This window comes from Oryctolagus cuniculus, chromosome Y (assembly GCF_051225735.1).
Source record: "Oryctolagus cuniculus isolate XC-2025 breed Fujian yellow rabbit chromosome Y, ASM5122573v1, whole genome shotgun sequence".
Lineage (NCBI taxonomy): Eukaryota > Metazoa > Chordata > Mammalia > Lagomorpha > Leporidae > Oryctolagus > Oryctolagus cuniculus.
The window spans coordinates 17,794,177-17,806,663 of NC_142889.1; positions in this window are offsets into that span (position 1 = coordinate 17,794,177).

Sequence of the window (12,487 nt, forward strand, 5' to 3'; positions counted from 1 at the left end):
TGGGGCTGAGACAAGCAAAAATCAAGAGCCCAGAACTCCATCTGGGTTCCCACATGGGTGGCAGGAACCCAAGCACTTGGACCATATTATGCTACTTACACAGGTACACTAGCAGGTAACTGGATTGGATGTGGAGCAGCTGGGATTTTAACCAACACTCAGGTGGGATTACTTGCATTGTAGATGGTGGCTTACATTGGGCCACAACACTGACTCTGATATTGACTCATCATTTCTAAAGTCTATATTTTATTTGAATTTCCTTTAATTGCATAAAATAATAATTTGAATTTCCATGATTACATTATATCCTTTATCTATTACAGAAACACCAAATTTCAATTTAAAATGAGAGTCTAGATGTTTGAATTATAAAAATATGTGGGGTGGGGGGCTGGAGCTGTGGCACAGTGGGTTAACGCCCTGGCCTGAAGCACCAGCATCGCACATGGGTGCCTGTTCTAGTCTCGGCTGCTCTGATCCAGCTCTCTGCTATGGCCAGGGAAAGCAGTAGAAGAGGGCCCAAGTCCTTGGGCCCCTGCACCCACATGGGAGACTTATATGGAGTTCCAGGCTCCAGGTTTTCAAATGGCCAAACCCTGTTCACTGTGGTCATTTGAGGAGTGAACCAGCAGATTCAAGATCCTCATCCTTCTGTCTCTCCCTCTTTCCCTGTAAATCTGCCTTTAAAATAAAATTTTTAATTCTTACAAAAAAAGGGGGGGGGCAGTAAAACAGGGCCACATCCAAATAACATCCAAATAACAGCAAGGCTAGAGTTGTGCTGTTTCAAGTGGGAAGTCTCCAGCTTACAGACACTGACATAAAAGACACACTCACAATATATTTCCAAATAACAGATGAGATGTTTACAAGACAGATTAATATGATGACTTCTATTGTAAAGTTACAGTGAGTATAAGCAGATCCCTTCTAGTACAGCCAGGTTAACCCAGTGCCTAATGCAAGGAGACAGCTTGAGGAGGAAGATGTGCTCACAAGGGGAGAGAGCTGAAAAGTCCCCATTACTCTTCTCAGCATCATAAAGAGAAGAGAAAAAAGCGTACTCATGTCTGTGGTAGTAAAGAGGATGGAAACATAAGAATTCCAGAAAAAGGGCGAGCAAAGCCCAGATACAGTTTTCTTAAGAAAATAAAATGAACTAACTCTCAGAATATAATGAGGGTTGAAAGACACCAGCAGTTCATCAATTCTCACCAGGATCCGGAAAAACTGCCCTGTCTACCCACAGCTCAACTGTTTCAAAACACACTTTCTATTAAATCATGCAGAAGATTGCAGGACTCAGGAATCCAAGTCTCCAAGTGTCAAAGACAGGTTTAGTTCCCACTGTGGGCAGTTATAGCCCAACCAGGCACATAGAGAACATTAGAAAATCTTTTTCATAAGAGGGTCCATGAAATAGGAAGCTGTCACACAGGGCAACTATGTTTAGTGCTCAATATGAGCCCCAGAATAAGCACCCAGCAGACCTGTTACATCCCAAGAGAAATCAGCTTTCCAACCTTACCATCACAAGGAAAACACAGCTACTTGAAATGCTTTGTGGTGACTGATAACATCTCTGTCCTTCTCTGAAAAATAGCCTGATGTGGACAAGGGCTGAGAGTTATGAAAATAGAGTTACATGCAATCTACTAGATGTGAATCAATGGAAAAGCTAGAAAATAATACCAAGACCAGAGAAGCATATGAGGAATGCAAGAAATGAGGGATGGATCAGTTTCTTCAGCCCCTTTCCTCCATCAAATTACTGAGGAATGTAGTGGCATTTACTCCAGTGCCAAAGGGTTGGAAGTTGCCCAATGGGCCCAATGTGAGCCCATCAGAGTCTCTTTCAATGGCCAGCATCACACAAGAAGTAGTCTTCCAGGGAGAGAGGCCAAGTGGAGTCTTGGATCAAGGCAGTGACTATTGCCTGGCCATCATCCCCTTTGCAGACCAGCAGAAACAGCAAGAGAAAAAGGGAGGAAAGAAAGGGGAGAAAAAAATGGAAACCTCAAGTGGTGAAGACTCCATCTTTCTGGTTTACAGATACTCAGACAAGAGCCACCACAGGTTTTAGGAGCCACTGGGAAGCAGCAGCACATCATGGTCACTTGGAAAAGTCAACAGTCAGGTTCAGGTTGTCTATATATAGCTGACTTTGGTCTGTACATATTCCAGGTGAAATACACCTGAGTCAAGAAAAGAAAATGACTTATAAAAACCTTCAAATACAATATTCCATGGGAAATGAACTTTGCACACCCAAGTCATGCAATAGAGTAGCTGGTGTATCTATATTTTAAAGCAGCACCACTCAAGGCAGGCCTGATATTTAGAGACTAACTTTAAGCAATGCATTTCCCTCACATATGCATCCTCTCATCAATTTCCCCAACAAGGGCCAGGCAGTGAATATTCCCCACATCAAGCACACCTAGAAGATAACATCCATACATATGAGCCTGTACAAATTGCACACATGAATACCTCGTGCACATTGGCCAAAAACATGCATCTCCACATGCTATCTAAGACTGTTTACAGAAACAGGCTCTCTGTGAGCCAACAGCAGCAACACTAATTTTGATGCACATAACTCTCTCATTGCACAAGATTCCCATTTGTCTTTTCTGAGAATGAATAAAGTCACTTCAACAATTTGCCTGGCATCTCTGACAGTATTTAGAGACATAATTGATGTCTTTGGCATGTGTTCTTTAGAAATGTCTCTCTTCCACAGGATTGGTAATCGTAATTATTCATTCACTCTTAAACAGATTTGTAACTGCCTTGGATTTGTCATTAATATTTTTGCAGGGGTGGGAATATTTTCTCTGCCAAGGCCATTTGGATATTTATAACATCATCCATAAACCATACAAAATTACCAAATTAAAAATTTACATGCTATAGATTGCCTTGGCAGGGCCAGAAGAAATGATTTCATGGACCCTATATGGATCACAGGCTGGATGTTCCCCACCCCTGATTTAGAGCAAAATGTTAACTAAAGTTCTGACTTCTTTCAACTTGTTTATTGGCCAAGACAGAGCTGATGTCAAATAAAGGTCCCTAGAACCAGTTGGAGTTATAAGACATTTCTTTCAATTCCCTTGTAACTTTACAGTGTGCATTTTTATAGCCACTGATGCCACTTCAAAATGTCTATTGATGGGCTAGCATTGTGGCACACTGAGTTTGGCTGCCTCCTGCAGTGCAAATGTCCCATATGTGCACCAGTTCAAGTGTCAGATGCTCCACTTCCAATTTACTTACATACCTCAGAAAAGCAGCAAATGATGACTTGGGTCCCTGCCACCTACCTACATGGGAGTCTTTTTTTTCCCCCTTTGGACAGGCAGAGTTACAGAGAGAGACAGAGAGACAGAGAGAAAGGTTTTCCTTTTCCATTGGTTCACCCCTCAAATGGCCATTACAGCCAGCACGCTGCAGCCAGTGAGCTGTGCTGATCCGAAGGCAGGAGCCAGGTGCTTCCTCCTGGTCTCCCATGTGGGTGCAGGGCCCAAGCACTTTATCCATCCTCCACTGCCTTCCCAGGCCACAGCAGGGAGCTGGACTGGAAGAGGAGCAACCAGGACAGAATCCGGCACCCCAACCAAGAATAGAACTCGGGTGTCGGCGCCCCAGGCAGAGGATTAACCAAGTGAGCCATGGCACTGGCTGACAATACCATTCTAGCAGAACTCTTGAATCACTCACAGTTATGCATGTGAAAACCTCATCATACTGAAACTCAGTCAGCAATAGTTTTTAAGACCACATCTTCTGCTGTATTATGTAGACATCTCTGTGGGGAGAGAGTGAACTTTTTTTCCCCTCTTCTTTCTTACCCTTCTTCACAATAACAACTTCTATAGATGCTTCCACACACCACAGCCATTATGAAATTGTAGAAATAATATCCTTCCATGTCAAAAATGTCATCAGCTTAAACACAAAACCCAGAATAAGACAAGTAATGGGCCCTCTTAATTAAAACAGTATGGACTGTAAGATAACCAGTTTAGTGGATCATTGGGTGACTGTAAAGAACTGGGCAGAGAAAAAGTGTTAATTTTCTGTATTTATGTTTTTATAGTTCTACACTTTATGCAAATTCAGGTTAAACTAGCTCCAGTTATTGACCCACACAATAGATTTGCATTAACTTTAGTTCTCTTCTCACTCTGCAAAGTAGCAGATAATAACATCCTTGCTAACAGAGGAATGAAGGGCTGAAGACAGAAATCAAAAAGCAGTCAAATGAATCCTCAGCTATGTTTCCATGGCCTCAAATTCGATTGAAAAAAAGTCTGTTAACCAAACACAGAAGAGGGATCAATCCACAGAGCTACTACCCACCCTTCATGATGTTCGCTCTGAGAAAAACAGAACACACAGGGCCACAGCTGCCAGGTGTGTCCTCGAGGACCCCACCAGCTGATGAGGTGCTGGGGGGGCCCAGAGCAGATCCTGGTCTGATCCTCCTTCCCCACCCTTTTGCAGCCTAGGGTTCCCTGCTGAGGGCCACAATGCCTTGCCCTGCCCCTGCCAGAACTGCCCAGGGATACAGGCAGAGGCCCTGACAGAAGGCATTTTGTGACCCACCTAAAGTGGAAAATGGGATTATTTAAATATAGAAAATGGAAGCCTCATTGCCTTCCCTCACTGTCCTCTCACCTGCCCTACTTGTGCAGTTTCCCTGATCGGTGTTCTGTCTCTTGTAACCACTAAATAAAACACATCAAGGAAAGTTTGGGCAAGGTAGCCCGCCATATTGCTTGTGCCCTGGGAGCCTGGGAAGCAGTAGTGTAAGACAAGGTAGCCCAGCTCTCAGCCCTGCTCTTGCTGTGGAAACCTGCCAGGATCATTGAGAAACAAGGGAGCGGCCAGCAGCCAGCTGCCCTCCCTCCCAGCCCTCTCCCATACATGCATTCCCTCACTTCCTGTTTTCCATACTTGCCTTGGAAAGTCCCAGAGGCACATTCCCTTTCTTTAGGACACACGAGGAGCAAAGCAGAGTGTAGTACAGAAAAGGGCCCCCACACGTGGGACCCACAGGTGGCAGATGAAGAGGCACAGTAGTAGCGGGTGGCAGGATCTAGGTGTATGCTCGCAAACTCCCAGATATTGCACGTGTGGAGCCAGAGAGGCAGTGAAAGCTGGAGAAGGAGCAGCCTGCCCTCTCCGGGCTGACTCTGATCAGTGAATGAGCTTTCTGTTCCCAGTTCAAAGCCTCAAGGGCAGGCCCTTGCAAGTGAAAATTCTCCCACATTCACATGCAAAGTCATTCAGAATACCTCAGGGCACCTATCATCTCTGGGAAATGGAGTCCAGGCCAGCATATATCTAGAGAGACCAGTTGGCCCTCCCCAGTTTCAGTCTGGGGCTACTGGAGACAGGCTGGAAATCAGAGGGTATTTGCTTTTGTTTTTATCCCTCCTTCCCTTCCTTCTCACCCCAAATCTTAAGGATCAGTTAGTTGGTGTTCTTCCTTTCCTGAACAAAAATCTTAAAGAGTGACATCCACTACTGTTAAATGAAACCCAAACTCTGGCTATTTCATGGACTCTGTCTTCTTCCAGAAAAGTCTTACTTGCTGTCTCTGGAAACGTCACTCAAATAATAAATGATTATGAATACAATATAACTTTTAGCAGAGTTGTGGAAAGCATAGTTTATCATCTAGATTTGAGAATAAAATTTTTGTGTTTTATTGATATTATATTTCTTTTCAAATCATTTTACACCATCTTTTAATTCACCAGGTACAGAAACAAACAAGGGAACTGGATTCAGAACTAGCATTGCTGAGTATCTTCTAGGAGCAAGGTTAGGGGATGAAAGGCCTAATATCATATCATTTATACCTTATATTAATTCTGGAGAGAGTATTATCAGGAGATTACAAAGAGGAAACTGAGATGCAAACAGTTCAGAATTTCTGCATGGTGATATTATTAAAAGGCCTAGGTTAGGCTGGTGCCCTGGCTCAATAGGCTAATCCTCTGCCTGTGGCACCAGCACCCTGGGTACTAGTCCCAGTTGGAGTGCTGGATTCTGTCCCAGTTGCTCCTCTTCCAGTCTAGCTCTCTGCTGTGGCCTGAGAGTGCAGTGGAGGATGGCCCAGGTCCTTGGGCCCTGCACCCACATGGGAGACCAGGAGGAAGCACCTGGCTCCTGACTTGGGATCAGCGTGGTGCACTGGCTGCAGCAGCCATTGAGGGGTGAACCAATGGAAAAGGAAGACCCTTCTCTCTGTCTCTCTCTCTCACTGTCCACTCTGCCTGTCAAAAAAAAAAAAAAAAAAAAAACTTAAAAAAAAGGTCTAGGTTAAAGGCCAACTAAAATCTAATACTGTTTTTTTAGTCTTAGGGCTCAGGTTGTAAAACTTCAGATTTCTCATCTGGAAATAAAAAAGTGAGAGAGAGGAAGAATACCTACAACAATAATCCACACTGTAAGGACCACAAAGGATTACAACTTGTCTAATAAAGGAAGGAGATTCAAAGTTGCTATTAGTCCATGGTCCTTTTTTCTTAGGTTTAATATCAAGATAGCATACAAATACTATGCATTCTTAGGCATATGTGTTTTTTTTTAATTTTTTATTTTTAACTATAAATGTAAATAAATAACTGGATGACTTGGAGTTCTATGTTTATGATTACTTCTGTCAATTTTAGTTCATGGGATTAGGGTTGCTGCTGGATTAGGAATGCTTAAATTTTTATCCATTGACTTCACACTAGTATTTACTGTTTCAGGCAATATCTTTCCTTAAATTCCTCTTAATTGCCAAATTGAAAATTTCATGAGGGCAAGAAACATATTTGCATTGATATTATAACTCAGCATCTTAAATTCAAAAACCCACAGAATTGTATAATTCAAAGCCAAATTTGGAATACCTCACTAATTCACAGTTCATGTGTCCACCAATCTCAGGTACAAAAAGCACAATGTAGCAGAAAATAAAAAAAAGCTTCCCCAAAGAGCCAAAATACACATTATAAGTGTTAGGAAACTGGTGCAGTTTTAGCCAGGTGGCCACATGGCTCAGCTACCTGAGCCAGGCTCCACCTCCATCCTAATGGGATTCACTGCTCCTGCTTCCCTGCCCACAAAGTTTTAAAAGGGCCTGTTCCTGAACACATGCTCTCTTGGCTCCTCTCCTCCTCTTGTCTCTCTTCTCCCTCCTCTCTGTCTCTCTCTCTTATAGTCTCCTTCTCTCTTTTTCCTTCACTGCCCCTTCAGTCCAGTCTGTAGGGTATTCCCCAATAAACCCTTTCCCTTACTCCAGTATTTGGTGTGTTTTGCGATGGCTAACATTAATATAAAACAATAAGGGACAAGTGGAGTCCTGCCACTGGCTCAGCACTATGGCTCTTAAATAAACTCACTCTGTATGGCTACTCTGGTGAGAGTGGATGGTAAAGAGAAGAAGAAAGCAACAGGTGTGAACAGTGAATAAGTGGAAAGGGCTCCAAACAGTGCTGCAGAGCTCTGTGGCCCCTAACTGAATATAATATGCAAGCAGGCATTATATTTCAATTTCTGGGAGACCGCCATTCTCTCAGTTGTCATGGAACTATAAGAACTGAATACAATCAGAGCATTCAAGGCCAACATCCACAATTCACTTAGTGATAATGGAGCACAGTAGCTTGGCTTCATGGGTGCAACTAAGTCTCACTCAGTTGCTATCTTTCTTTTTGGAGCCACTGAAACTGAAGAGCACATGAGGTCAGAATGGGTAGAGGAGCATGGTGTGTGAGGGTCTCATGATGGAGGGAGCTGAGCAGACAGAGGGGTTGGGGAGACAATCAAGAGCATCTAGCATTGTGGACATGAAAAGCAGAGGGAGGGAGACAGGGATGACTTGTCTGCATTAAGTCTGATAGTCTCCTGGGTATAACTGATACAACATGAATGATGTGAATATAATGCTTACCCTAAAGGCACTTACAGTCCTGGGGGACAGATTACTAGGACATAGATAAGCACAAAACAATGTGAAAAAAAGCTGTAGGTACACAATAGAATCACCTACATCATTTGAGGGTGCCATGCACATGTCAGGTAGGAACCATTGGGTTAAGGTCAGATCTCAAAGGTAACAGAGCCCAGAAAATACACCATTGTCTGAAGTGAAAATAGGCAAATGGTAGGCAGAGGCTTGGTAACTGAAGGCCAGAACATGCGTTACCAGTTGTGGAGGGGAGGGAGTTTCCAGGAGCAAGTTTTGTGGGGTCTCTTCCTCAGCTTAGTTTAGAAATAAAAAGCCAGGAAACAATTTACAAAGAGGCAAAAATTTTACTTGACAGAAAAGGAACTTTGATTGGCAAGGGACAGGAAAGCTGGTCCTAGAGGAGACCAGGAGGACTGCCTGAGCAGGACACTGGCTGTTAAGAAGTGCTCAGCATTTTTAAGTCATTACTGCTTTTTTTTTTTTTGCCATTGGGTCATTCAGTGGGGGTGCCCATTGGATGGGGGTTTCACATACTGTATACTGATTGGCTAGTGGTTCATGGAGATAGCAGGGGTCTCCTGGAGCTGGCCTTTCTCCCACTCAGGGGCTTAGCCTCCTCTTCTGCTGTCATAGTGGGTTTAAGCCTTGGCCCGAAGTGCCGGCATCCCATATGGGCTCCAGTTCGAGTCCCAGATTCTCCTCTTCCAATCTAGCTCTATGCTATGGCCTGGGATAGCAGTAGAAGATGGCCCAAGTCCTTGGGCCCCTGCACCCACAAGGGAGACCTGGAAGAAGCTCCTAGATCCTGGCTTTGGATCAGTGCAGCTCCGTCCATTGTGGCCATCTGGGGAGTGGACCAACAGATGAAAGACCTCTTCTCTGTCTCTCTCTCTCTTTGTAACTCTTTTAAATAAATAAAATAAATCTTGAAAATAACTAACTAACTAAATAAATAAAATCAAAAGGGTCACACAAGATAGCCGGGATCTCCTGGAACCATTCCAACTCTTTCCAGGGGTTCAACCCCTTCCCCTGCCAACTCTAGCTGAAAGATTGCACCTGCCCTGAAGGTGTGATTTAAGTCTGCAAGGTCACACATGCAGCACAGGAAGCTATTAGAGGGGGGATGCCAGTAGGTCTGGAGACAGGCTTTCCAGCCACAGCTGACAGCTTGCTTTTGAAGGACATTTTACCTATGTTTTGAGGGGTCCACAGACCCCCAGCCCCACTGACAGCCTCCACATGGATCCTGACTGACTAGAAATCTGTCAAACCCATCACTAACCTGGACAAGGCTGAGATCTCCTAGCTTCTCTGCTGGTCCTCAGTCTTTGCCAAGAGGCATAAATAAGAAAGAGAAGCTTCTCTGGCTTTGGCTGATGTGAGGGACTTTGGGAGCTCCCCAGATTTGAGGCCAGAATTGCTTTATCCTGAGGTTTCCTCCTTTATTTTCTTCTTAGTGTAAACTTCTCCTGCCACCAGATCTCCTACAGGCCCACACCAAAGGGCACGTGCTAATGACATGTTAAATGAACAGAATATTTAGGTGTCATCTAAATAGAAGATTCCTGAGTCAATAGTCACCTTGTGGGTGTACTGCAAGGTGAGAAAACTAAGAGGACTTTGATCATGATCAACCTTAGTGTCTGCCTCAAAAAGCAAATGCATAAATAAACAAACAAACAAATAAATCCCTTTCACAGATCAGAAGTGCCCAGCTTCCAACCTCCTGAGTACATGCTCCTGGAAAATGACAAGTCCCCTAAGACCAGAGGTGGGAAGGCACCATCTTGAAACTCTAGAAACTATTTGAGCAGAAAATGCCCCACCCCACTAGAACCCATTGCTCAAAGGATACAGCATAAACCTTAGAAGGTGGCCTCTTTGCACATTTGCCAACAGGGTAGGCCAGGCACAGAGGGAATGAAGGTGTGTCATGTGCTGTAACCTAGTGGTCAGAAGCACTGGACTAATGGTTGGAGAATTGCCATAGCAACAACATTATCAGGGGTCATGTGGCAGGGGCAGTCTGGGAAGGTGGGCTGGTCTCCTGACTCTATGTCCTTAGCCTTATGCTCCTCTGAACTTAGGGGAGCCTGAGTGCAAAAACCTAAGTGGGTGATATTGTGAGGCTGGTTAATGTATGCAGGTTGTGGGTCATAGTGCCAACAGTATGTGCAACAGTGGGTGCTGACCAATGCAGTCACCCACATGAATGATTATGTGAGGGTTTCACAGCATAAGAACAGGACATCATATTTCCCAAACTAGGGAGTGAGTGAAGCAGGCTAACTTCTTGTCTGAGACTACTAGAGAAGGGGAGGAGAGATTTGCAGGTTAGAAACAGAGCAAAGAGATAGCAGATAGCACATCCCTTTTGCTCCTTCCTCAGTATGCACACCCAAGATTAGCAGTTGACCTCTTCTTAAATCTGAGTCGGTGGTAATAGTGATGTTGGACATTGTAAATGAAGGACCCAATACAGCTATGTTTCTGCTTGTCTCCCTGCAAATGTTCCAGTAAATGATACTTCCTTAACACAAACATAGACATGAACATAGCTTGAGGCTTGACTGAGAGTTCTTGTAAAATATAAGTACACTGTGTGAATTTGCAAGATGATAAATGTGTGGCCCCTCATGGGGGTTTGAGTACTGTCATTAGGGCTGGATTTTGTCACTGGTGATTTGTACTGTTGTCTCTACTAGAGTCTCTGGCCACTTCCATGGAATTCACCCTTGTCAGACATTTCCTCAGGTTCCCAGTTAAAGGCATCAAACATGAATCCCTTTAGCTAGAGTGAAATCTATGTGAATTGCCATAGATTGCAATTGGCTATATTTTTATTATAGAATTTCTACCAGGGGCCTGTGCCATGATGCAGTAGGTTAATCCTCCACCTGCAGTTGCTAGCATCCCATATGGGCACTGGTTCTAGTCCCAGTTGCTCCACTTCCAGTCCAGCTCTCTGCTATGGTCTGGGAAAGCAGTAGAAGATGGTCCAAATCCTTGGGTCCCTGCACCCACCAGGGAGACCAAGAAAAAGTGCCTGGCTCCTGGCTTCAGATGGGCACAGCTCTGGTCTTTTCAGCCATTTGGTGGGTGGGTGAACCAATGGAAGGAAGACCTTTCTCTGTCTCTCCCTCTCACTGTAACTCTACCTCTCAAATAAAACAAATAAAATCTTTTTAAAAAGAATTTGTACCAGAAATTGCCTTAATCAAAGTCTGCTTTATTCTGACTTCATCATACACAGTGATGAAGCTAGGACAAAAAGATTTAGATCCATGTTGACCTCTCACCTAACAAGCAAGCCCTTGTTTCTCTGCCTTGCCAATACAGCCCCACCCTACCTTGATCAGCCCTGTCCTGCCTTGATTCTTGGACACAATGCTATAAAAATATGCCTACTATCAGCCTAAGATCTCTCTTACTCCTCCCAAGTTCTCTCTCCCTATTTCAACAGCTCAGCCTCGGAGTCCTGCCTCAGCTCACCCCTTCACAGTGCACACTGTTATCTCAAAGGAACTTTAAATCTAGCCCAAATTCTCCCTTTGTCTCACTAGCCCAGCTTTAGCTCAGACCTCCAAGCCCCTCCCAGTTGTTTTATGCTATATAAAACACTAGTCATTAAGGGAGGGGTTTCCCCTTTGCTGTGCATTCATTGGCAACTGTCTTAAATGCATTCATCTGGTAGTGAGCCATTCCTAGGCTTTATTCTAAATAAACCTGGTCTGGAAGTGACTTAATGCTTTCCCCTCTTTTCTGACACACAGCATATCTTGAGCAGGCTTGTGTTTGGAGATTAAAGTACCTCAACCTTTACCATTTAAAAGCCAATTTATAAACAGGGCTTGTAATGTCACTCCACTAATGTGTGCTTGTGCTCTTAGAAATCCTCTTAGTTGCTTTTTAAAAAAGACTTATTTTATTTATTTGAAAGAGTTACAGAGAGAAGTAGAGACAGAGAGAGGTCTTCCATTCACTGGTTCACTCCCAAATGGCTGCAATGGACAGAGCTGAACTAATCCAAAGCATGAGCCAGGAGCTTCTTCTGGGTCTCCCTTGCTGGTGCAGGGGTCCAAGGACTTGGGCCATCTTCTACTGCTTTCCCAGGCCATAGCAGAGAGTGGGATCAGCAGAGGAGCAGCCAGGACTTGAACTGATGTAGACACTGCAGGTTGGGGCTTTAACCCACTGTGCCAGGGCACCAGCCCCAGTCTTAGCTGCTTTTATTGGGAGATGGGTGTCAAGATAGGAGCTGCTGGGAAGGCATTGATAGGTTTCCTTTATGAATTCTGTGGGTTCTCAATAAATTTCAGAGCACTTTGGTGATTTAAGCCCTTCAGATTAAAAGCTCATTAATAATTCCTGCTCAAAAATGCTAAAAACAATCAGCTATCTAGATCACAGACGTTGGCTAAGTGTTTTCTCTCCCGATTGAAATTTCTATAGAGGACTTCATTTAAATTTTTTAGGAGTGAGGTTTTCAAGAAGAGAAGACAA